General features: G+C 36.4%; 1 protein-coding gene across 13 annotated transcripts in view; it reads left to right on the top strand.

The window, feature by feature from the left end:
• Positions 1–24560, top strand: part of RANBP17 (RAN binding protein 17) — a 434785-nt gene that overhangs the window by 268618 nt on the left and 141607 nt on the right. The gene's annotated exons all lie outside the window — the stretch shown is intronic.

Below are 24560 nucleotides of genomic sequence, written 5' to 3' on the forward strand. Positions count from 1 at the left end.
TAAAATAATGTGGAGTTACATTTTTTGAAAAAAATACATTTACACATATTATTTGCTTATATCTGACATAATTTGCTGTAAGGAGATACATAGTTTTCAGAACTCCGATGTGACTATTATGGTTAATAGTTAATTAGCTTTTTAAAGTTTCTATAAAAAATGCCAAATAACTTGATACATTTTGTTTGCAATTAGTGACAAGACAGTATTTGCCAACTTCATGCATTTCAAGTATCATTATGTAAAGATTTTTTCCTAATTCTTCATGTGTAAAGATTTATTCCTAATTCTTTAATTTATTTATAAAATTATAGTTTCAACAAACTTTCCTATATACTAAGAGAAAATAAAAGATTGTTTTTAGGAAATTATATTTTTGCAGAATTTTCATAAATGCCTGAAAAGATCATAGAATTGCTAAACCCATGTGGGCATAGGCTACCCGGAATTTTCAGCTCATATTTAGATGGTAGGAAAATTGACAGAAACCTAGTTACTGTATTTCTTTGTGCTTAAGTGTATGACCAGGAGTCTGGTGAATGTGATTTCCCAAACATTGGAGTAGGAACACTAACAGTTCTTATTTTGAAAAAGAGCATTGTACTTGAGCTTTCAGGTTGTGGCTGTGCGTTGTAATGCATCAGGAGCTGCTTTTACATTTTATTTAAGAGAAAGGTCTTTTAAGTATCTATACATGTACTGCCTTTATTTGCACATTTGGATCATTTAATGAATTTTGTTCTATGAACAAATGGTACCATCTAAGATAAATACTTGAAACATTGATGTTAACCCTACCTCAGTTAATTTTCATGAAATATTATTTTTTGAAAATGAATACTTATTGCATAAGTCCTAAAGTCCTAAATGGAATATGCTATTTTTAATGGTTATTCATATATTCTTTGGATTCCTTTCTAAAATAAACCATTGTTAAAAGATGGACATACATTACCCAGTGGGCTCTTCTTCCCCTTTAGGTGTAGAAATGCCTTCCATGAAGACTAACTGGGAATTGAGATGATCATAAATATTGGGATTTTATTAAGTTTTCTAGTAGTTTGTTCACATTGTTTTTCCAGCAATTTTAGAAGATACAGTATTTAGCCTAATAAGGATTATCATCTTTCAGAGGGATCAAATATCTATCCTGTACTTATGGCTAGATTGAAGAAATTTTTCATTGAAATAATCAGATTATATATGAAGTGATGATTTGTTAATGGTTGGCATAGTCAAAGAATCTGTTTTTGAAATTGTGGGAAATGTCTCTGACAGGCATTATCAGTTAAGTAAGGGACTAAAAGTAGAAAACCCTAAGTTCTAACTCAAACATTTTTCCCTAATAGTTATTTTGTCAAATAAATCTTACTCTTGCACACTGAGGTATTAGGGTGAGTAATAGTGAGCATTAGGCTAGTGTAATGCTCTTTTGAATATTAAATTATAAAATAAGAGGCCCAGGTCGAGGCAGATGGATTGCTTTGAGCTCAGGAGTTCAAGACCAGCCTGGGCAACGTGGCAAAACCCTATCTCTACAAAAAATACAAAAATTGACTGGGCGTTGGTGGCTCACGCCTGTAGTCCCAGCTACAGGGGAGGCTGAGGCTGGAGAACCATTTGACCCTGGGAAGCAGAGGTTGTAGTGAGCTGAGATTGTGCCACTGCACTCCAGCCAGGGTGACAGGGTGAGATCCTGTCTCAAATAAAATAAAAATAAATTAAATTCCCCAAACAGAAAAGTAAGTAAGTAAAGAGAAAAGTTTAAGGCTGGGCGTGGTGGCTCACACCTGTAATCCCAGCACTCTGGGAGGCTGAGATGGGTGGATAACTTGAGGTGAGGAGTTCGAGACCAGCCTGGCCAACATGGTGAAACCTGTCTCTACTAAAAATACAAAAAAAAAAAAAAATTAGCCAGGCATGGTGGTTCACACCTGTAATCCCAGCTACCCGGGAGGCTGAGGGAGGAGAATCAGTTGAACCCGGGAGGTGCAGGTTGCAGTGAGCTGAGATCACGCCACTGCACTCCAGCCTGGGCAACAGAATGAGATTCCGTCTCAAAAAAAAAAAAAGAATAATTTTAAAAAGTTATGATTTCTTATCATTGTTTACTGACTTTTTTAAAAAGCAAAAATTGGATAATGCATTAGGATGGAATATTCACTAATCTAGAAAATATTTCTTCAGTATTTTAAAAGGTGGAGACAATGGTTTTAATAAACTGGAGCATTTTGGTACCTGAACCTATGGGAATATTTTCAGTATGGAATATTTATTTGCTATTTCTGTATTCCTGCATAGTCAATTCCTAAATACCCTTTCTTAAGATAGCAGTTTTAAAAATTATAATTACTCTCCACCCTGACCCCTTGCCCCACAACAAACAAAAATCACTTTGAGTTGTTAATGTTGAAATCACAAGTTACAAGTCTTCCTTTGTCCTTGGTTAAAAAATAATTATAAAAATAGAGTAAAGAGAAAATTCTTTTTTCTCTTTACTGGTCAGTTCTATAGAAGTAATTTAAAATACCGTATATTGAATTCTTTGATCATTTCTCCTGGGTGGATTGGGAAAGAAGTCCTAGCTGAGGCAATTGCTTCTGGGCTCTCTTTCTGTGTGCCTGGTAAATGAAACACAAGGAACCTCACCAAACTACATGACTAATGGCAACCTCCAGTGCCGCCTGCAATCAAAGATTAATTTGCTTTATCAAGTTTAAAGAATACTGGGTGATAAATCATGTCAAAAAGAAATAATCAGTCAAAGGCTGATGTTCTTTTCTACATGTGAGGACAGGTGCTATGAGGCATGCACTTGTCATATACAGTTAATTTTCTTTTCATGCATTTATGTTCATCTTAATTACTATTTAGTTGATACTTGAATCAAATAATTTCTCTCATTAAGATCAACCAGCATCCCAACTGAAAGGCTGCAGTATTATAGATTCAAAATAACATTTTTTCCTTTTAATTTGTATAAGGGTATTTTCACATGAGTATTATTCACAAATTTTTTTATTCAAACATGAGAATGCCAAGTGGGAAGCGAAATTATTTTCTCCATTTCAAGATACCCAAGAATATCAACTGGATGTTCATGTTTATAATATATGTCTATGTGTGTGTTATACGTATTTTATATAAAATTTTCATTTTACTCGGATTTTCTCACCTTTTTTTTTCTTTTTTCTTTTCTTTTCTTGAAAGAGAGAAAGCTAGAGTCTCTAATTCTGTCTCCTGGGTTCATAATGCAGGACTCACTTTAGGTAAGATTATATTATAAAGAGGTCATCTTTCAGGACTTTTAGCAGCAAACACATTTGAGCAGGATCAAAAATGAATCTTGTATCTTTTCAGACGCTGTGCTATCAGGACTCTTTAAAAGCAAGACTCAGATTATTGTCTTAGGAGAGTCTCTTATTTCTAATTATAGTCTTATGAACTGGAGCCTCTTTAAGTGTTTTTGGTGTATGTAGATATGTGTTACTTCCTAGCTTAGGTCTTTTCTATCTCGCTCTGCCTTTGGTGACTAATTAGAGATTTAGAAATTAATTTTCCGCTTGATGTACACAATTAAATAAAAATTCATCATAGACTTGAAACTTGGAACTGTGAAGTTTTGTCGTTTGAGTGGTTGTAGGAAATCTTATCCCTAAAGTAACTCTTCGTTTTCTTTTTCTTCATGGTTTCTCTCAGTTTTTGTCTAGATCTTGACCTTTTTCAGTAGTGCAGGAAGACTTGTGGCTGGCTTTTGTTTTCCTTTTCTTCTGCTTCTGATTCCTGAGAATTATTTTAAAATATTTATAAAGTTCTATTTTTGACATCAGTAGCATCTTAAAGAGAGAATATCTTACCTTGGCTGGGTTTTAAGACTTCTTTTTAAACTGGATAGGAATTTAACTTGCCTATACTTAATATATATTTTTCCACTTGAAAGTATATTATGTTCTATTTCATTTCCAAAATGAGATGATGGGACAAGTTGATGAGGTCTCTTCCAATTTGAAAGTTTTGTAACTCCAGACATCCTATTTTGATAGTAACTGAGTTACCAGTGCTCATTAGCAGTTTGCATAATAGACATCTATCCTAGGGAATTGCTGTAGTATAGACTGCATGGTGGGGTAAATAGATTTAGATTTGAAGACTGAACACTTCCATCCAGGGTCTAACTCCAGCATTTGTATAAACTTGGACACTACTTTTGCTACAGGGTTGTCATTGAAAGTATTGCCTCATTATATTTCTTAGTGGCCCCTGCATGAAGCCACATAAGAGAAACTTCTTAATTTAGCACTAGGAAATGCTTCTGTTTACTTGAGATGTGTGTGTGTGTGTGTGTGTGTGTGTGTGTGTGTGTGTGTATTCCCCTAATTGATAAACTATAAAATAATCTTTCCCTTTTTACTTTGGCCATCTGAAAATTTGCCACCAATTTATGGTTCAACTGTACAATTGCATGTAACATTTATAATCTACTTTCATGAATTTTTATCCTTGTATTCCTCCCACTCTGATTCAACTTTATATTATAACTGGTCGTTGTGTCTCATTTTATTTTATCTCTACTTTTTTAATATCTGGGATTTCCTATATGTCACCCCAAATACTGAGTCACTGTGTAAATAAGTAAATATATATCTACTCTATATCCATAAGTAGTGTGATATATGATATATATATATATACACACACACTGAGTCACTTTGTAAATAAGTAGAATTGCCCTGACTCTATCACTAAATATTCAGAAGTCAGTTATTTCTTTTAGAGCTTTAGTATTCTCACTTGTAAAATAAAGAATGAACTAGATTGCCCTTGAGAACTTTTAGACCCAAATTCTAGGATTAAAAACAACATAGGACTTCCAGTTTCCATTTGGAGCCTAGAAAGCTGGAAAGAGCATCACTTTCACCCCCGAAACAACAATAAAGCTGGGAAAACTGCAAGCTTATGACTTTTCTTGAATCTGCCAGAGAACTGAAGTGGAAGGACAACCAAATAGCCAGAAATGTAAGCAGAGATAGATGCTTGCTAGGAAAAAAGGAATATGAGCACTTTCTTACCTAAGGTTGACTCATGAATGCTGTAAGAATAACTGGGCTAGATAGTTAATAAATTGGTAGAGGCCGAGTGTGGGCTGGCAAGAGAAAGTGAAGCCCCAGATGGCCTTAGATATATGGAGATTTTATACCCTCTTGCAGGCTCTTTTATCACAGTCCCACCAGGCAGTTTCTCCTACCCTTCCCTACTGCAAAAAAAAAAGAGTCCTGAGAAAGCATCCTTCATAGTGCAGTCTTGGAGAACGAAAGCAACAGTGAAAGGGACACAAAACTCCACCTGAACGCTTCTTCCTATTTCCCCAACAAAATTTTGATTTTTGACAAATATGCCATGGTTGTATAGGATGTTAACCTTAGGGAAAACTAAATGGATGGTATATAGGAATTCTTTGTACTATATTTGCAACGTTTCTGTATATCTAAAATTATGCCAGGCCAGGTGCAATGGTTCACACTAGTAATCCCAACACTTCGGGAGGCAGAAGCACTCAGGAGGATCACATGAGGCCACGAATTCAAAACTATCCCGGACGACATAATGAGACGTCATCTCTGCAAAAAATGGAAAAATTGGCTGAGAAATGGTGGCATGCACCTGTAGTGCCAGCTACTTGAGACAGCAGAATCACTCGAGCCCAAGAGTTCAAAGCTACGATGAGCTGTGATCATGCCACTTGCACTTCAGCCTGGGCAACACACTGAGACCCTGTCTCTTTAAGAAAAAAGAAAAATAATAAATTTTAAATTTAAAAAAATTGTAAATAACAATTTAAAAATGAAATTATTTCAAATGCAAAGTTTAAAAAAATAGGCAGCAACTGTAGCCCCACCCGCTTTTCGGGTAGCATTCCTTTGAAGTAGAGATAGTTCCCTCATTTGGTAGATTAGGATTCTTTTCTTATTAAAATAATTTTATATAGTTACAAAATCCTGAAAGTCTTCTCCATCCATCTCTTCCCTACCCTACCCCATTGTTGGCATGAGCATCTTTTCTTTCTGTGCTTAGGTTTTTATCCCATTGTATGAGACTTATCTACATACTTATCTTTCTTTCAGAATCCTCAGTGCTTGGCCCATGGTAGGCATTCAGCGATATTTATTGTAATAAACCTGATCTTCTTTAATTGTCGCTTGTCTTGATGGATGGCACCATTCTAGTATAAGCCAGAAACCTAGGAATCATTTTTATTTCATTTCTTCCTTACTCTCTACCAAGTTCTAATATATATATTTTGCCTCATAAATATGTCACCAATCTATCTGTTTCTGTCTCCTCTATAGCCCAACTCCAAGCGACCATCTGTTTTACTTGGGATATTACATTATACCCCTAACTTGAATCCTGACTCTATTCTCACCTTCCCCCTGCTTTCAGCCTACTATTGGGCATTGTACAATTGTAGCCAGGGTAGTCTTCAAAAATATAAACCTGATTTTGCCTTTCTGCCTGTTTAAATAACTTTCTATTGTTTTTAGGATAAAACCCAATTTTACATAGGTATGTGGCCCTTACTGGCCTAGCCTCAATTTTCCTCTTTACCTTCATGTAAACCCCACTCTTCTAGCTAGCCCACTGGTCTTCTTTAAGATCCTCAGCAGCACAAACTCTCTTATAACTCCAGGACTTTACATATATCACTTTTTCAGTCAGGAACATTCTTTTCTGTTTCTCCCAACCTTCCCCTTTCACCGTTATTTCCTGCTTACCCCTCAGCTCTCTGCTTAAGTTTCACCTCCTCATGGAAGCCCTCCCTGATCTCCCAGGCTAGGTTATGTTATCTTTTTATATACTTTCACAGCACCTTGTACTTTTCCATTATAGCAACTCACACAGTTTGTAATAATGTTTGTGTGATTATTAAATTAATATCTGTCTCTTTCACTAGAACTGTAACTTCCATGAGGATAGGGATCATGTTTGATTTTGTCCATTCCAGCATCTGGCACAGTACTCGACACATATTGGAATATTTATCAAGCTCACATTAATCAAATTCAGTTCAATGTTTATTAAAGGAATAAAAGAATAAGCTATACTGTGCTAAGTGATGGAGCTGGAACTACAACTGAGTACATATACCCAACACTAGATTAGCCACCTCTTCTGTTAGCAGAGTTTAGGCTATAAAGAGCAGATATCATGTCATACTCCAGTTTATAAAACCCCACCCCAAGTCCTTTTGATGCTCAGTCTTTTTCTGTTTGAGAACATGTCCTGCCAAACTTAAGAATCCTGAGTACAGGGATGGGAGTGGGCTGAGAGGTTTGTACAACAAGGCACAATGGAGCATTTTGCAGTAATGGAAACTTTTGTTGTGGTAGTAGTTACACATCCATATGCATTTGTCAAAACTCATAAACCTCTATGCTTTTGAGAAGGTTGAATTTTATTGTATATAAATTATAACCAACTTAAAAAAAGTTCCTGAGTATTTTGAGGTAGACATCTGCTTTGTATCCAAGGACCTCTTCGTCCTACCCCTTACGTTACTGTGAAGGGTAGATCCATGTGTCATGAAGACACGAAAAGCTATTCCAAGTCCAGAATATCCCACACTACCTGTGTCTTACTCCCACCCTTTAATCTAATTAAGTTTTATGAAAACTGAATGAATTAATGAAAAGCAGAAACTATCTTTGGCTGTTTGATCATATCAGGACAGCTCTGAGGCCATTCTCTTCCCATGATAGGCTGTACTTACTCACCTCTACCTGATTCTTCCTCATAACATTCATTTAAGAAACATTTGCAGAATCCCTAAAAATGTTTCTTTTTTCCTTTCCCTACTCTTTACTAAAAATAAATGTGTCAGAGAGGACCTTTCACTATAGCATGATTTCCTAAATCCAGGCCAAGATAAGATCTCTTTCTCAGTGAAAACAAAGTATACTCAGACTTACAAGTTCAACTGAGTTAGTATTTAAAGTTGGTTTATTAAGAATGGGAAGTTAAAAATGTAAAGATAGGCTGGGCATGGTGCCTCACACCTGTAATCTCAGCACTTTGGGAGGCTGAGGTGGGCGGATCACAAAGTCAGGAGATCAAGACCATCCTGGCTAACATGGTGAAACCCCATCTCTACTAAAAAAAAAAAAAAAAATACAAAAAATTAATCAGGCGTGATGTCGGGCACCTGTAGTCCCAGCTTCTTGGGAGGCTGAGGGAGGAGAATGGCGTGAACCCGGGAGGTGGAGTTTGCAGTGAGCTGAGATCGCACCACTACACTCCAGCCTGGGATGGAGTGTAGACTGAGATAGAGCAAGACTCCATCTCAAAAAAAAAAAAAAAAAAAGTAAAGATATATACTTTGATCAAGCAAAAAGCCTAAACTGGAGAATTGGTTAAATTAATTAAGAGGAGGCTGAAATCACAGTGCTTGTTTGACAGGAGTGCCTATTCTGACTTTTGCTACTGCCAACATTCAACTAAGTCACTCAATTTTTTTATGATTGCATCCTTATTCAAGAGTTCATTTTAAACATTATGGTTGATGACCTAACGCTGAATAATGCCTGTAGCACAGAATACCTGGCATATCTGTCTTGGGTTTTATATACTTTCATTTTTTGGTTAACTCTTTGTTTTCTTTTATACCTATTTAGTATGTCATATAAAAATGCGTAATTTGCATGCCTTCAAAGTAAAATCAAGACTAAGAAATTCAAACTTATTGGTGAAATACCAGCAGATGCAGATTGCTTGAAATATACAAGGTCCTATCATTAGTTTCAAATCTTTTTCATATGCTGTATTGGAAATAGAGGTGTTAAATTTCTACCTGTTATGGCCATGAGTTTACTTTTGGTTTTTAATGATAATAGAGCTTCCATTTTTTTGTCTTCTGTGCTCTATATTTTTAGTAGAATGTTTGTAGAGCCCCTCTCTCAAGATGATAGGTGATTCTTAAAAGTAAGACTCGTCTCTTTTTCATAGAATTTTCTGCCAGAATGTAGTTTCAAATATTTAAACAGTAATTGAAGAAAAAAATATTGTTAGAGTACAACGATACAGCTCTAGATCCCTAACTGGATGTTCAGTAAATAAGTGCTCTTGTTAGATAGTGAGGCCTTGGAACCCAGGCTATTATTGCTGTTGGTGATACAGTCTGAACCAAATGTTCTGCCCTATCCTTTATAGATAAGATTTTATACCCATCACAAATATTAATTATTGCAAATTTGCTTTTACAGTTATAATTCAAGTTTGGGATATATTCAAGCATGGTCTTCTCGTCTTAGTAAATTGCCAGTATCTGTCCAAAACATGACTTTTTTTTCCTTAGAAGAAGAAGCCTTTCTCTTTGCATTTGTTAGCATTCAATAAGGAATGAAGTATAGACTGTATCAAAGGCCTACCATGTACCAGTATGCTGGATACTTTATTTACTTTGGTCATTATAACAACTACGTAAAGCAAGTATCATACCAGTTTTAGGGATGAGGAAATGAAACCTCAGAATAAATGACTGTCAATAATAGCTAATGAATTATAGACAAGTGTTTCAGACCTTGAGCTCTTAAGTACAGAGGCACATGAAAATTGAAATTATAGGCATTTACATTATTTTTCTAGGCATAAGTAATAACGACATGGTTTCTTAAAAGATTAATCAACAGTTTGTTTTTTATTTTTAAAATCTATTTTATCCATTGCAGTATTTTGTACCTAAAATTAATGATTGTCACAAATCACCTGCTTTTATCTGGTAAGCTAGTGGGATAAACAGCTCCATAATTACTCACTGTTGTGTAGCACAGCTAGTCCAAATTTGATACCTCCACAAAATAATCCACTGTGGGAAAATAAGAGTTCCAAATGGAAGTTTTTGTTCCTAAAGGATGACAGAACAAAGGAATTTTCCACTTAATAATTCTTGTATGTGTTACTATGAAACACTATTGAATAACGTCATGGAATCATAGAATACTACAACTGGAAGAGATCATATAATATATAGTCTAGTAGTTTTTCTGTTTGCTCCGTGGTTTGGGCAGGGAGGGGAGGAGGAGGAGCTTGGCAAGTTATCTTCTCCTTCCGTGAAACAGAGCACTTTATTTTAAGTGCTTACTTTCTTTATCACTTACTTTCTCATATTGGCCTTCCAGGTAAGCCCTTATTTAAAGAGATGGTTTCGCATCTTTAAAAAAATTTTTTCACCATTTCCTAATTTTACAGATGGCAGTTTAAGGCCTAGAAATACGAATTACCTTTCCAAGGGCATTCCACTTGCTGGAGTAGGTCTTTCAGTGTTGTAGTTTATTCATTTCTTCGGTAAACATTTATTGAACATCTGCTGTATCCCAGTCACTATGCTTAGAGCTCACGGATGAGTGGAAGAGACAGATGGATGAGCAAATAATTGACAGCACAGAATGACAGGGGAAATGTATGAAGTTCCATATGAAAGAGGTCAAGAGAAGCATCCTAAGAGAAATCATGTTTGAACCAGGTCTTAAAGATGGAGATGATTTTGCCAGGTTGGAAAGGAGAGGATGATTATTCCCAGCTGAGGGAACAGTAGACAGAAAGCCATGGGGGTATTAAAGAGCATGCCATGATTAGTCCCTGTCAGAGGGACTGGGGGGGTAACATTCTGGGATGATACAATAGCAATTAGGGGAAGGGTTATTACTATAGTTGGGAAGGGCCAGAACAGGAAAGATGCTCCACAGCAAGCTAAGGAAGGAAGGTTTTACCCTGTAAGAAATAGGCTGCCGTCTGGGCGTGGTGGCTCATGCCTGTAATTTCAACACTTTGGGAGGCCAAAGCGGGTGGATCACTTGAGCACAGGTGTTTGAGACCAGCCTGGGCAACATGATGAAACCCTGTCTCTACCAAAAATACAAAAAATTAGCTAGGAATGGTGATGTGCACTACTCCCAGTTACTCAGGAGGCTGAGGTGAGGTAAGAGGATCGCTTGAGCCCAGGAGGTGGAGGTTACAGTGAACCAAAATCATGCCGCTGCCCTACGGCCTGGGTGACAGAGCAAGACCCTATCTCAAAAAAAAAGAAAGAAAAAGAAATAGGGTGCCATTGAATATTTTTAACTAGGTAAGAGATGTGATTGATCATTTATTTATTTCAAAAAAAGAATTATTCTGGTGGCAGTGGCCTAGTCCTAGAGGGAAAAAAATACCAACTGCAGGTTGCCCTTCAGCCATCTTGCCTCTTTCACTTATTGATGGCTGTGAATGGTGCCCCCATTGCCTTCCCCAATGGCAATAAGTGTTCATTATGTCTTGTTTTGTTAAAGGTGTTTTGTCCTTTATGGTCTCTGCCTGCCACAACAGCATAGATCAGATTTGGAGGACCTTTTAAAACTGAGTGTTTGACTATCTGTGAAATCCCTTTTTGTGTTTTGCTTCACTTGAAATGACATTATGACTTACTGTGAGACAGGATAATTTGTAGTTTCTTTTGTCATGATCTTCTTTGGATGTCATAGACCATGGACCGCTCTGCATTGGTTCAGAGGAACTGAGAATGGGAAGGACACAAGATTTTTATATTACTATTTCTCTTGAGTATTCTCGCTTGTGATGGATTTTGGCTCCAGGCATAAAGATATATGGAGAAGCAGCCTGTTGGGAGAGAATTTTATATTTCGCTTGGCTATTTTGTGACTAAATACAGTGTTAAATTATTTGTGTGATGCTTGCATGATATTAAATTGAAAGAGCTATTGTTTTATCAAAAAGTGCTTTAGCATATACTATGAAGGCTAGATATTAAATACCAGGGCTTCTGTATATAAAGAAAAGTCAAGCCAGATTTCTTATCTTACGTTACTTTAGTAAGTAACCTTAGCAATGGTTCCTAAGAAACCTAAGGCTCTCTTTCTCATCAAAAGCCCCAAACAGTTGGTCTTTGGGGGCCATTTTTCTTGACATTATGCTCCAGACTCAATCAGAATTCTGGGTAAGCTAGTATCTTAGCATTCTCTGTCTCCAAACCTTAGATCACCTGTGCTTTAAAATAAAATCTGTATTACACTTTCTCCTAAGCAAGATTTATTTGTCTTTTTTTTTTTTAATGAAATACAGAAGAGAAGCAGAAACTTTTCTTTAGTATAAATTCTTAGAAACAATGCATATTCTAAAGGCCATAGGAGTAGACTTGCCCTTACATCATTCCAAGGTTCCTCTGCTCCCTGGTCCTCCATACTTTTCTCAACAGCTCTTTTGGAGATTTCTGAATGTTTTGATACTAGCAAAAATAATGAAATATTTTTATCAGCGCAATAGAGAAAGATTGCATAACAAGCGAGAACCAATTACACAGCTTCGAGAAGGCCCACACCAAAAGTTGCTCATGACAGTAATGAAATTGTTAATTGAAATAGGCCCAAAGTATATGTCATGTCTCATCTCCTGGAAGCCGCATAATGGGATCCATATTTCATTCCCAAAAAATAGTGTTTCTATGAAGTCGTGTAGTGGATTAACTCTTCTTTAAAAACTAATCCCCCCAAAAGTAAGGGAAACATATTACTTTAATTAATAATGTGGGTTTTTAGATACTCAAAGGATAACATCTTAGAGGAAACCCCATATTGTGTATAATAGGCCCCAGGAAGAAGAAAAAACATTTGTTAATCACCTATAATGTTCCCCTTCCTGTGTTCTCTTTGTTCTCATTGTGTTCTCGTTGTTCAGTTCCCATCTATGAGTGAGAACATGCGGTGTTTGGTTTTTGTCCTTGCGATAGTTTACTGAGAATGATGATTTCCAATTTCATCCTTGTCCCTACAAAGGACATGAACTCATCCTTTTTTATGGCTGCATAGTATTCCATGGTGTATATGTGCCACATTTTCTTAATCCAGTCTATCATTGTTGGACATTTGGGTTGGTTCCAAGTCTTTGCTATTGTGAATAGTGCCACAATAAACATACGTGTGCATGTGTCTTTATAGCAGCATGATTTATAGTCCTTTGGGTATATACCCAGTAATGGGATGGCTGAGTCAAATGGTATTTCTAGTTCTAGATCCCTAAGGAATCGCCACACTGACTTCCACAATGGTTGAACTAGTTTACAGTCCCACCAACAGTGTAAAAGTGTTCCTATTTCTCCACATCCTCTCCAGCACCTGTTGTTTCCTGACTTTTTAATGATTGCCATTCTAACTGGTGTGAGATGGTATCTCATTGTGATTTTGATTTGCATTTCTCTGATGGCCAGTGATGATAAGCATTTTTTCATGTGTCTTTTGGCTGCATAAATGTCTTCTTTTGAGAAGTGTCTGTTCATATCCTTTGCCTACTTTTTGATGGGGTTGTTTGTTTTTTTTCTTGTAAATTTGTTTGAGTTCATTGTTGATTCTGGATATTAGCCCTTTGTCAGATGAGTAGGTTGTGAAAATTTTCTCCCATCACACTCTGGGGACTGTTGTGGGGTGGGGGGAGGTGGGAGGGATAGCATTAGGAGATATACCTAATGCTAAATGACGAGTTAATGGGTGCAGCACACCAGCATGGCACATGTATACGTATGTAACCAACCTGCACATTGTGCACATGTACCCTAAAACTTAAAGTATAATTTAAAAAATCACCTATAATAGGCAATCTCAAACATTTTACATAAAGTTTTTCTATTCCTTGCAACAATCCCATAAAATTCTACTTCTAACATTGGTAAGGAAACACAGCCAAGGAGGAATGCCTTCTTTTCCTTCTTTTTTACCTTAAGCCTTGGGCATTGGGATGAGGTGACCAAATAATATCCTCTAAGCTAACAAATAAGGATAAAGACATAATTTATCTTCTATGCATATAAGAGTTGAAGGAAGACATGGATGATAAGCAGTGTGCCCAAAAATCTCAGAGCATATTGAAAAGTGGATAAGGCTTTCTTTGTAGAAAGGGCAGAACAAGAAAATGTAATTATCAAGAGGAGGAATGCTGTTTATTGTGTAACTTCTACGTGCCAGTATTCTGCTAGGTGTTTCACACATGTAATCATTTTAAGCTTCACAACAATCATATAGGGTAAATGCACTTTTCTTCGTTTCACAGAGGGGACCTTAGCGGTCAACATGGTTAAGTGACTTTTTCAAAGTCATACAGTTGGTAATTGTTGGGACAGAAATTAAACTCAGGTTCTGCAGGTAATATCCTCTAAGACCAAAAAAAAACGGTATGTAATGTATTGTATATTTTTCTGGGAGAGGGTAAATATCTTTGATCATATTCACAAAGAAGTTCTTAACCCCCCAAAATAGAACAACTTCTATATTATGCCATCTTAAGATAAGCAGTACAGAGCAGGGAACTTGGAGCTATGTGAGCCCAGTCTTTATATCTCCCTTAACTTCTACCCAGGTAATAGTAGCAAGTTAAACCAGAAAATACATACATATATCCTTCATAATCCTTTAGGGCTAAGAAGTCTACTTTTTTATTTTGTTGGAGAAGAAGTATAGTGTGCTAGGTGAATGTACAGTTGCTAGAGTTGAATTGCTTAAATTTAAATTCTAACTCTACCACTTATTCTCTTACGTCAAATCGTACTATCACAGTTTCCTCATTTATAAAAGTAGAATAGTAATAGTACCATCTTATGGTATATGTGACCGTTAAATTAGTAAATATGTGTAAATTACTTAGTGCAGACGGCAGTTTCCAGAGGACATTTGATGATATTTAAAGGTATTTTTGGTTGTCACAATTTGGGAGAGGGGTGCCACTGTCATCTAGTGATAGAGTCCAGGTGCATTTTGCAGTGCACAAGACAGCCCCACAACAAAGAATTATCTGACCTTCAATGTCAGTAGTATTGAAGTTGAGAAGCCCCGGGTTAGCACAATGAGTGGCATATACATTTTTATAAACATTTGCTATTATTTTGTGCTGAAGTCTAAGAAAAACATGGAAGAAAAAGTAGAATTATTATGTAATCATCTTTTCTGGGTGGGTGGGTGGGTGGGTGGGTGGGTGGGTGTGTGTGTGTGTGTGTGTGTGTGTGTGTTTGAGACAGTCTTGCTGTGTGTGTGTGTGTGTGTGTGTGTGTGTGTGTGTGTGTGTGTGTTTGAGACAGTCTTGCTCTGTCCCCCAGGCTGGAGGGCAGTGGCGGGATCTCCACTCACTGTAACCTCCACCTCCCAGGTTCAAGCAATTCTCCTGCCTCAGCCTTCCGAGTAGCTGGGATTACAGGCACCCGCCACCATGCCCAGCTAACTTTTATATTTTTAGTAGAGATGGGGTTTCACCATTTTGGCCAGGCTAGTCTTGAACTCCTGACTTCATGATCCACCCACTTCAGCCTCCCAAAGTACTGAGATTACAGGCATGAGCCACCACACCTGGCCATAATCATCTTTTCTAAACAGCTAAAGAAAGATAAAATTTTTAATCTCAGATATTAAATGACTTTAATTAGTAAAACCTCAATATTATATGGAAAAACCCATTTAAAGTATGAATTTTTGATAGTATAAATGAATATGAAACCACATTTGATGCTATCAGATACTTGTAAATAGTGTATAGTTTAATCCTTCTAGTATTGAGATACTTGTCTATATATCTATATTGATATAGATATAGATATAGATAGAGATAGAGAGAGCATTTCATGTTCATATATATAAAGTAATTGGTTAAGAGTATGGGCTTTGACATTATTCTGACTTGGATTTAAGTCCCAGCCCTGTCACGTACAGATTATGTGACTCAATAGACACATAACTTCTCTGGGTCTCAATTTCTTTTGTGGTAAATTGTGATGTTAATGTGATTGGTGTGATATTAATGTGATTTCTTCAGTGGTAAAATTGTGATATTAACGTCTACCTGCTTCATAGACTTACCATGTTGATTAAATGAGATAAAGTATATAAAGTGCTTAGTATAGTGCTTGCCCATAATGAGCACTCAGTAAACAATAGCTGTTCATATTATTGTCATCATCCCTGTCCCTGAAACTTCAGTACAAGTGATGTGGTAAAAACTAGAATAGCCAACTAAGAGGCTGATTGCTGGTAAAGTAAACCTAACCATAGGTTCTGTAGCTACCACGTACAAGCTATGTAACTTTACCTACTGTCTTCACCCATTCTATAAAATCACCTCAACTTCCCTGGCCACTGTAAAAGGCCCCTTTCCTCATTTGATATCTACCAACATCCACTGTTAGCATCCCTGACCTCTTTTGGAGATACCATGGATCTTTTTTACTGTTCCATTTTTTACTGAGCTCTGAGCTGTGCTCATTTTTCATGTGTCCACTGAAGTCCACATAGTTATATATATTTTCTCCCCAAAATCCCATATCACACAAATAAAAATATCTAAACAGGAGAACTGTTTCCTATCTTGGGTTCTCTTACTACATGACTGTTAATTTTATTCTTTTCACTTACCGTATTTCACTTACTGTATCAGCCTCCTTCTAAATTATATCATAATCTCCTTTAAGTCCCTAGATTAGTTTGTTCAGAGGCAAAACAAAAGTGAAAGATTTTGTGAGAAATGCGTAGTTTCGTTCCACATCTGGTAAAGACACGCTATGATTGCTTTCTTTCAGTGTCTAGAAGCTAATTTATGGTAACTTTCTTTGTTTACTGTACTTGAGCAATATAGAGTATACTCTGTAGACATGGCTTAAGCTTTGAATTAGTTTGCATCTATCTATATTAATGTGTTTTGTAAGCCAGGCCTTAATATCTCTTTATTGTGCTCTTTTGAAAATAATTCTCTTAAATCTACGGAACGTGTCTTACTTGTGAGGAAAGACACATTTTTCCACCTTTCTAAGATTAAAATAGTGAGAGAAACCTCAAAGAAGAGGAAATCCTATTTTAAAATAACAGCGATCTCCTCTGTAGACTCTTGGTTTGCAGGTTGTTAGTCTTCATCCTCTGTGTCAATTTAATGTGTCACGTAAGTACTAGTGAACAGATGTGGGGATAGGGGGAGGCAAGCAGAGTGTTGAAGCAGGAACCAGCAGCATTGGCAAACTGGCAAATGCTTCTGTTTTGCTAAACACCTGCTTTTCTTGTATTCAGATTGTCCGAACCATCTGCTTTTATATTCTGTTTACCTGCTGTCAGCCATTTCGGAGTTGTTAAAATGTTTGAAAGTAGTTGGGAATTTTTCACAGTAAGCTGGGAATCTATACCACTCTTTAAAACCTTTGTGTTTTTAGGGTATTCCCATTTAATCCTCCAGAGAATAATTACTTTTTAATTTAGGTGCAATGTGTTAAATGTTATATAATTAAAATGTTTTTCTCCCTTCCCAATTACTTATTCTTAGAAATCAAAGTTTAATTTGTCTAAATAGGTACTTGGCCATAGTGTGATAACACTAATAACAGATTCATAATGATTGAATGTAAATATTAGTTTATATGTCCCCTCTCATTAAAAAAAGAAAGAAAAGAAAAAAGCATGACACAATTTGATGAAAGGTACTAATTTTTTATAAGCTTACCTACTAGATGATAGGCAAGTGATAGTCTCAATAAAAATATATAGTATTTATAAATACCTATTTTGCACCAGATACTATGCTAGGCATTTTGTCCACATTATCAGAAATCTTCTCTACAGCCTTGCAAGGTGGATATTATTGTCCTCATTTTATAGATGAAAAAAATGATTCTTCAAGAAGTTGAGGAAATTGTTCATGCTCACATTTGTGACTGGAGATTTGAACTCTGGTTTTTACATTGCTTTTCAAAAATTCTGTCACACCCAAGAGATGATTATGTGATCCAAAGTTTCTGCATAAGGAGTCAGAAGTGGTGCATTTTGTTTAGTTAGAAGTGAACACACTTCATTTGGTTTGTTAAATTCCTAGCTCTTTTCTAATTGTCTGCAGACATTTTGTTCCTTTTGTCATTGAGGAACACTGTTGGAACTTGGTCCGCTGCTTTTGCGTTTTGCAAGGTTTTTCAAAAATGCTTTTACTTTAAAAAGAAAATGAACTAGTTGAGGTCTCTGTAAAAAATTACAGCAGAGAATTTGCTTTTTCCTTAAAGTTTATATCTGTCTACTGGGGCCTCTAGTAACCTTTCAAGATTATAGTCAGAATAGAATGGCTATGTTAACATTTTTTTGACCTTTGTCACTACCCAGAAATGTGATCTGTACAAAATAGACCTTAAAGATGCTATAAGTGGAGGTTCAGTTCAAACAATTTAAAGGCACAGTGTTAGTAGATATAATCCATATTTATATTTCACTTTTCTAGAGCAAAGCTCATAAAGACCATAGAAATCAATATTATGAAAGAGTCAGGCCTCTTTGGCCTAGGAATTTAAACACTTGAAAGGCAAGATCAGGTTTTTGGTTTTTTAGTTAGGATAATGGCAGGACTTGAAAATTTCTGAAATATTTAAATTCAAGAGTCTCCTTAAATATATGTTAATTTCAGGGAAAATAAGAAGCAATTCCACTTTCTCTGGTCAATAATAAAATTTACAGAACTTGTCCCAAGCAATGGCACAAACTAAAAATATAAATAGTCTTAAGTTCATGAATTAAAGATTTTCAACAAGTTATTATGAAAAGGTATAAATATCTGGGCTACATTTCTAACCCTATGAGGTTAATGGTCATTGGTGGAAGGTAGTTCATTGAAGCGTTAATGAGAGAAAGTTATGAACTAGGTGAGCCATTGAGCTGATGCATCGTGTTCTTATATAATTAACCTAGGCAGTGGTAATCGCCTCCTTCAAGTTCCTAGCCTTTCTCGAACCAAGGAAAAAGAGCCAAAATTGTTGCCATTTTGCCACCTTGACATTTCTTTTCAATTCCCAAACCTAACTACCTTTCTTCAGTAATACAACTAAACCAGAGAGGGCTGGTTTTTCTGCATTCAGAACTGTGGATTTAGGGTCATTTTGGTATATATTTAATTGAACTCTTGGGAGCAGATGAACTCCCCCAAGGAACTGGGTATATGAGGGCGGAGGGCAGTCTCAATTCAAGAATGTGAAGAATAGAAATTTCTAACTGAAAATAATTAGAAAAGTGAGAAACCAGAGTAAGATGTCCATGAAACTCAGAATATGAAGGAGAAAGAACACATGGTAACAGAGGCAATAAAGGGCCCCAGAAGCTGGGCGCGGTAGCTCACTCATGCCTGTAATCCCAGCACTTTGGGAGGCCGAGGCAGGAGGATCACTTGAGGTCAGGAGTTCGAGACCAGCCTGGCCAACATGGTGAAACCTTGTCTCTACTAAAAAAAAAAGTACAAAATTAGCCAGGCATGGTGGCACGTGCCTGCAATCCCAGCTACTCAAGAGGCTGAGGTAAAGAATCGCTTGAACCCGGGAGGCGGAGGTTGCAGTGAGCTGAGATCGCTATTGCACTCCAGCCTGGGCGACAGAATGAGACTCTATCTCAAAAAAAAAAAAAAAAAAAAAGGGCCCCAGAAAGATACAAGCTTTACCCCTCTGATTCTGAACTATCATGCACAATGTAGTCAGACAAATCTTAAACGTCACTCTTGTCCTAGGGTTCTTCCCACTTAGAAATCTCCCTGTTGCTCATGACATCAAGCCAGTACTCTGGCTTTTAAGGTTCTCCATAATCTAGCTCCATCTACTGTCCAGTTTTTAGTTTCCACAGCTCCCCTCTGTCAGGCTGACTCCCATTTTTAACTTGAATCATACTGTTCTCTTCCTCCTTCTGCCCACACTCATACAATCCCCATCCTTTAAAGTTCTATTTAGTCATACACACAGTTTTTAGTACCTGGATCATATATGCTGTTAAAACTTAAAAATGGCAATGCTCGCACTCATTTATTGTTTATTATACGCCAGTCACTATGATGATAAACCTTCTACGTGCATTGTATCTTATAAGTCTCAAAATAATCTTATGACGAAGGTGTCATTAACGTCATTTCTATAGTAGAGTAACTCAACTAAGAGTACATAGGTAGGAAGTGGCATTCACAAGATTTGACCTTAGGTCCTTCTAACTCTAAATCCATTAAATGATGAAGTGTAATTCCTGATCTTGCTCCTAGAGCATTTTATGCTCTGTGTCCTTATTTTCTTAGCAAGGTTTGAGATTCTTGAGGAAAGGGGCAGTGTCTATACATATCTTGTATCTGTCATACAACTAGGACAGTGCTAGATTATCACCTATTTTCTCATTGATTGATTGGATATCAATTAGAGTGAGATGGTCAGACTTTATGGTGACAGAAGGAGAGAAATTTTATTCTGATCCTAGTCATATTTCTGAAGTAGGTGTTGTTAATTAGAGCAGCATCTTATTAGGAAACAGTGGGTTGGAACCAGCCAGTGTTTAGTTTTCAAGAATTGTACATTAGAAAAAGATTTATACAGAGTCTGTAAGAATGTTATTTTTGGCTAGATTAGTGGCACTCTTTTTTTTTCTTTCATTTATTATACAAATACTTATCATTACAAATCTGTTTATTATATGCTAAACAGTGGGACACAGTATTGCCTAGGGAAAGATACTCCTGCCATCACAGACTGGTGGAGAACACAAAGTTAATAGGTAATCGTTGTTCAATATAATGAGGCCCATGACTGATATGCAGAATACTGGGAACATATTGGAAGATAACTGATGAAATCTTGGGGAAGACAGGGGAAGACTGACACCCAGGGGGTGCTTGGGTTTCTTTTAGTGTCATTCACTTCTGTATATAACATACACAGGGAAGTAAGATAGGACCAAGAGTTGCATATTGGTGCAAAAAGAGAACAGAAGTGTTCAGCTTCACGTTTTCCACTTTTCCATTCAAGATTGCAAACAGGCTGAGCGCAGTGGCTCATGCCTGTAATCCTCAGGCGGATCACCTGAGGTCGGGAGTTCAAGACCAGCCTGACCAACATGGAGAAACCCCGTCTCTACTAAAAATACAAAATTAGCCAGGCATGGTGGCACATGCCTGTAATCTCAGCTACTCGGGAGGCTGAGGCAGGAGAATCTCTTGAACCAAGGAGGCGGAGGTTGTGAGCCAAGATCACACCACTGCACTCCAGCCTGGGCAACAAGAGCAAAACTCCATCTCAAAAAAAAAAAAAAAAAAAAAAAATTGCAAACAAGACCAAGAAATCTAAATAACAGTTCACTTGAGTTTTTGGTTTTTTTTTGTTTTTTTTTTTTTTTTACCAAATTAAGGGGGTTGAGGACAAAGTGAATATTCCATCTTTTCTAAGAAGACAATTAGTAAAACAAATGAATTTGACCTACTCCTCTCAGTTGGCACCAACAACTACCTGCCATTTCCACTTTCTGATAGGTGCGAAGATTATTTTATGTGCAAGTGAAGATTTTTTTTTCTGAGATGGAGTCTCGCTTTGTCGCCCAGGCTGGAGTGCAGTGGCACGATCTCGGCTCACTGCAAGCTCCGCCTCCTGAGTTCACACCATTCTCCTGCCTCAGCCTCCTGAGTAGCTGAGATTACAGGCATGCGCCACCACACCCAGCTAATTTTTTTGTATTTTTAGTAGAGACGGGGTTTCCCCATATTGGCCAAGCTGATCTTGAACTCCTGACCTCAAATGATCTGCCCACCTTGGCCTCCCAAAATGCTGGGATTACAACAGATGTGAGCTACCATGCCCAGCCAAGATTATTTTATGTGTATTGAATGAAATAGCATTTAATATAGTGTTTACTTTGGATTTACTAGAACAAATGTCAGTGAATACATATTTTTCCCTAGCAGCTAAGAAACAGCATTGTCCAACAGTGAAAACAGGAAGTTGGGGAAACCATTCGACTGTATAACCTCAAGAAATCTAACCACTATTTGATTTTGCCATCTAAAGTATTGTATTAGGCTGGGTGCAGTGGCTCACGCCTGTAATCCCTACACTTTGGGAGGCCGAAGTACGTGGATCACCTGAGGTCAGGAGTTTTGAGACCAGCCTGGCCAACAGAATGAAACCCTGTCTCTACTAAAAATACAAAAAATTAGCCGGGCATGGTGGCGGGGCACCTGTAATCCCAGCTGCTCAGGAGGCTGAGGCAGGAGAATGGCTTGAACCCGGGAGGCAGAGGTTGCAGTGAGCTGAAATCGCGCCACTGCACTCCAGCCTGGGCGACAGAGCGAGACTCCATCTAGAAAAAAAAAAAAAATATATATATATATATATATATGTGTGTGTGTGTACACACACACACACACACACACACATATGTATGTATATATATATGGCATTAATGATACCTAGCTGTGCCTATTTTGATTGTACATTCTTAGCGATGCAAGAGGGAGAATATAATTAGCCTTCCCTCAGCCAAAAAGAGGATAATCCAAGTAATTAAAGATTTAAAATAAAATTTTATGAATGAGATGTAGGAGGTACAGAAAGTAGCCATAGAGAAAGTGGATATTTTGTCAGTTATTTTTCTTGATCACTATTTGAGAATAATATCATTTAATATCAACTACAGTGTGGGAAAAGGCAATGATGATTTCAGCAAATGATCATTTACTATTAAAAAAGAAGCAAAAATAAGTTATGAAATATAGCAGAGTTCTCCACATACATTAATATATGTTATACAATTATGATTTATGATGATAATCCCCAATTCCATAATCTGTGAAAATGAAATAAACTTATTTTAGTGAACCCTTCAAGAAAGATAACTCCCACAAATTCCTAATCAAACTGATTTTAAAAGAAAGGAGAAAAAGTAGATTTGAATGGAGAAATTGAGTGCTACAGAATATAAAATTTTCATTCATTTATATAGTGGATTGTCATCTTGAAGTAAAGATGAAATGAAACAAAGTTGTTTGTGCTTTGAACATTGACGCATTGTTCATCATGCATAATTAACAAAGTTGAAATTTTGTAAGTATGAATCACGCACAAAAGAGCCACAGCTATGATAGCTATTACAGGAAATGGAGGAAATTAATAATAAAAGGCAATACACTACCTCATAAATATATTCTCATCATAAGATTGGAGTATGAAAGCATTAAGAAAATGCCCTGATTAATTTAACAACTTAATCCTGTAAATTGGAGTATAGTTATTTCAGAATTCATTTGTACATAGACAAACCAGAGACACAAAATAGCTTACTTTCATTAAGATTTTAAAAGCAATTCTTATGGATATGTGAAGATAATATTCTTTTAAAAGAAGGATTATGAGCAGATGTTCCTTAATGTTTCTGAAATTACCTAGTTTCTATATCTTTCTACAAGTACTATATTACATTCATTAAGAATCAGAATTGGTACATTCTGGGTTACATTCCAGCGATCTTACCTTCTATATAATTTATTTTAAGTAACTGCTAAAATTATGATTTTTAAAAGACTATGTGATACCAGGAACATAAATTAGAAGAAAAAGGTACTTTCTTAGTTCTCAGTAATTGAGTAAAGTGTAATCCTGATTAGAAGATCCTTGAGTACCATTTTGATGTGTGAAATAATTTATTTAAATGTTTTTAAAATAAATTTTGGAGTATTTTTATAAAGTGCAAATACATGAGTAGTTTTCTAGAACGGCTTTCATGTCGTGAACATGTGTGGATCACTGTATTTTTTTTCCTATTAGCTATTTGGTAAAAGTCCACAATTTGCCAAAATGGTTAATAGGACACAAATATAGACATTTCATATGATGTACCATGTAAATGTAAACCTTTGTAGTTACATGTTTTTGTAGCAAGAGAATTGTTTTAAAAGGCATGTAATTTATTAGCTATCGGTAGCTTCTTTATTGCCTTGCCGCGCTGCAGTAATAAATAAAAGAAAGTGAACTGATTTTACAAATGGCACACAAGGTGCACATTTTGTGGGGAAAAAAGTCTTTTTTTAAAGAATTGGCATTAAATCCTTTTTTTGTGATGACAAAGAGGCTAAGAGTGCAAACTGTATTTTCTGTTTATCGAAAACAGTCTTTTTTTCTCCGGGGCATTTTTCCCTATGATCATCAAGGGATTTCAAAAGCAATAAAGTGTGGAATCATTGTTCGACTTGAACAGTATTAAAACTTAGGTTTTAATTTCAGTGAAATAATAAGATTTGAACCTGTCTCACGTTACAGCACTGTAAGGCATTTAGCAATTGTATTTTAAAGGAGGTTTTTAAAATGCAGCTCACTTGTAAGCTAACTGTCTGTCAGTAATTAATAGTTTTTCTTCAGCATTGGCTGTTGTGATCAGACCAAGAAATATCTGGGTTTTTAGTAACACATTATGATAATTGTGAATGTTTATTCCTAATTAGTCTAAATTTCTAATAATTTTCAGCTTGCTTCTCTGGCTGTTTAAAAGAAAACAGAGGGTGATGTTTAAAGCTACAGTGTGTCTTATAAAAATATGAAGGTACATGTGCATGTATATTTCAGTAGGTTTTATACCCGGCAACATTATGTCAGTTGACTCATTCATTAACTAAGTATTTTATTCTTCAGTACCATTTCCTAGTTTTTGATATTACATCATTTATATAGGGATTGCCAAATAAGGTGCTGTGTATAAAGCTAAACCCAAACTGATGATCTGGACTCTTCAGTG

Source organism: Pongo abelii, chromosome 4, assembly GCF_028885655.2.
Source record: "Pongo abelii isolate AG06213 chromosome 4, NHGRI_mPonAbe1-v2.0_pri, whole genome shotgun sequence".
In the NCBI taxonomy this organism is placed as follows: Eukaryota; Metazoa; Chordata; class Mammalia; order Primates; family Hominidae; genus Pongo; species Pongo abelii.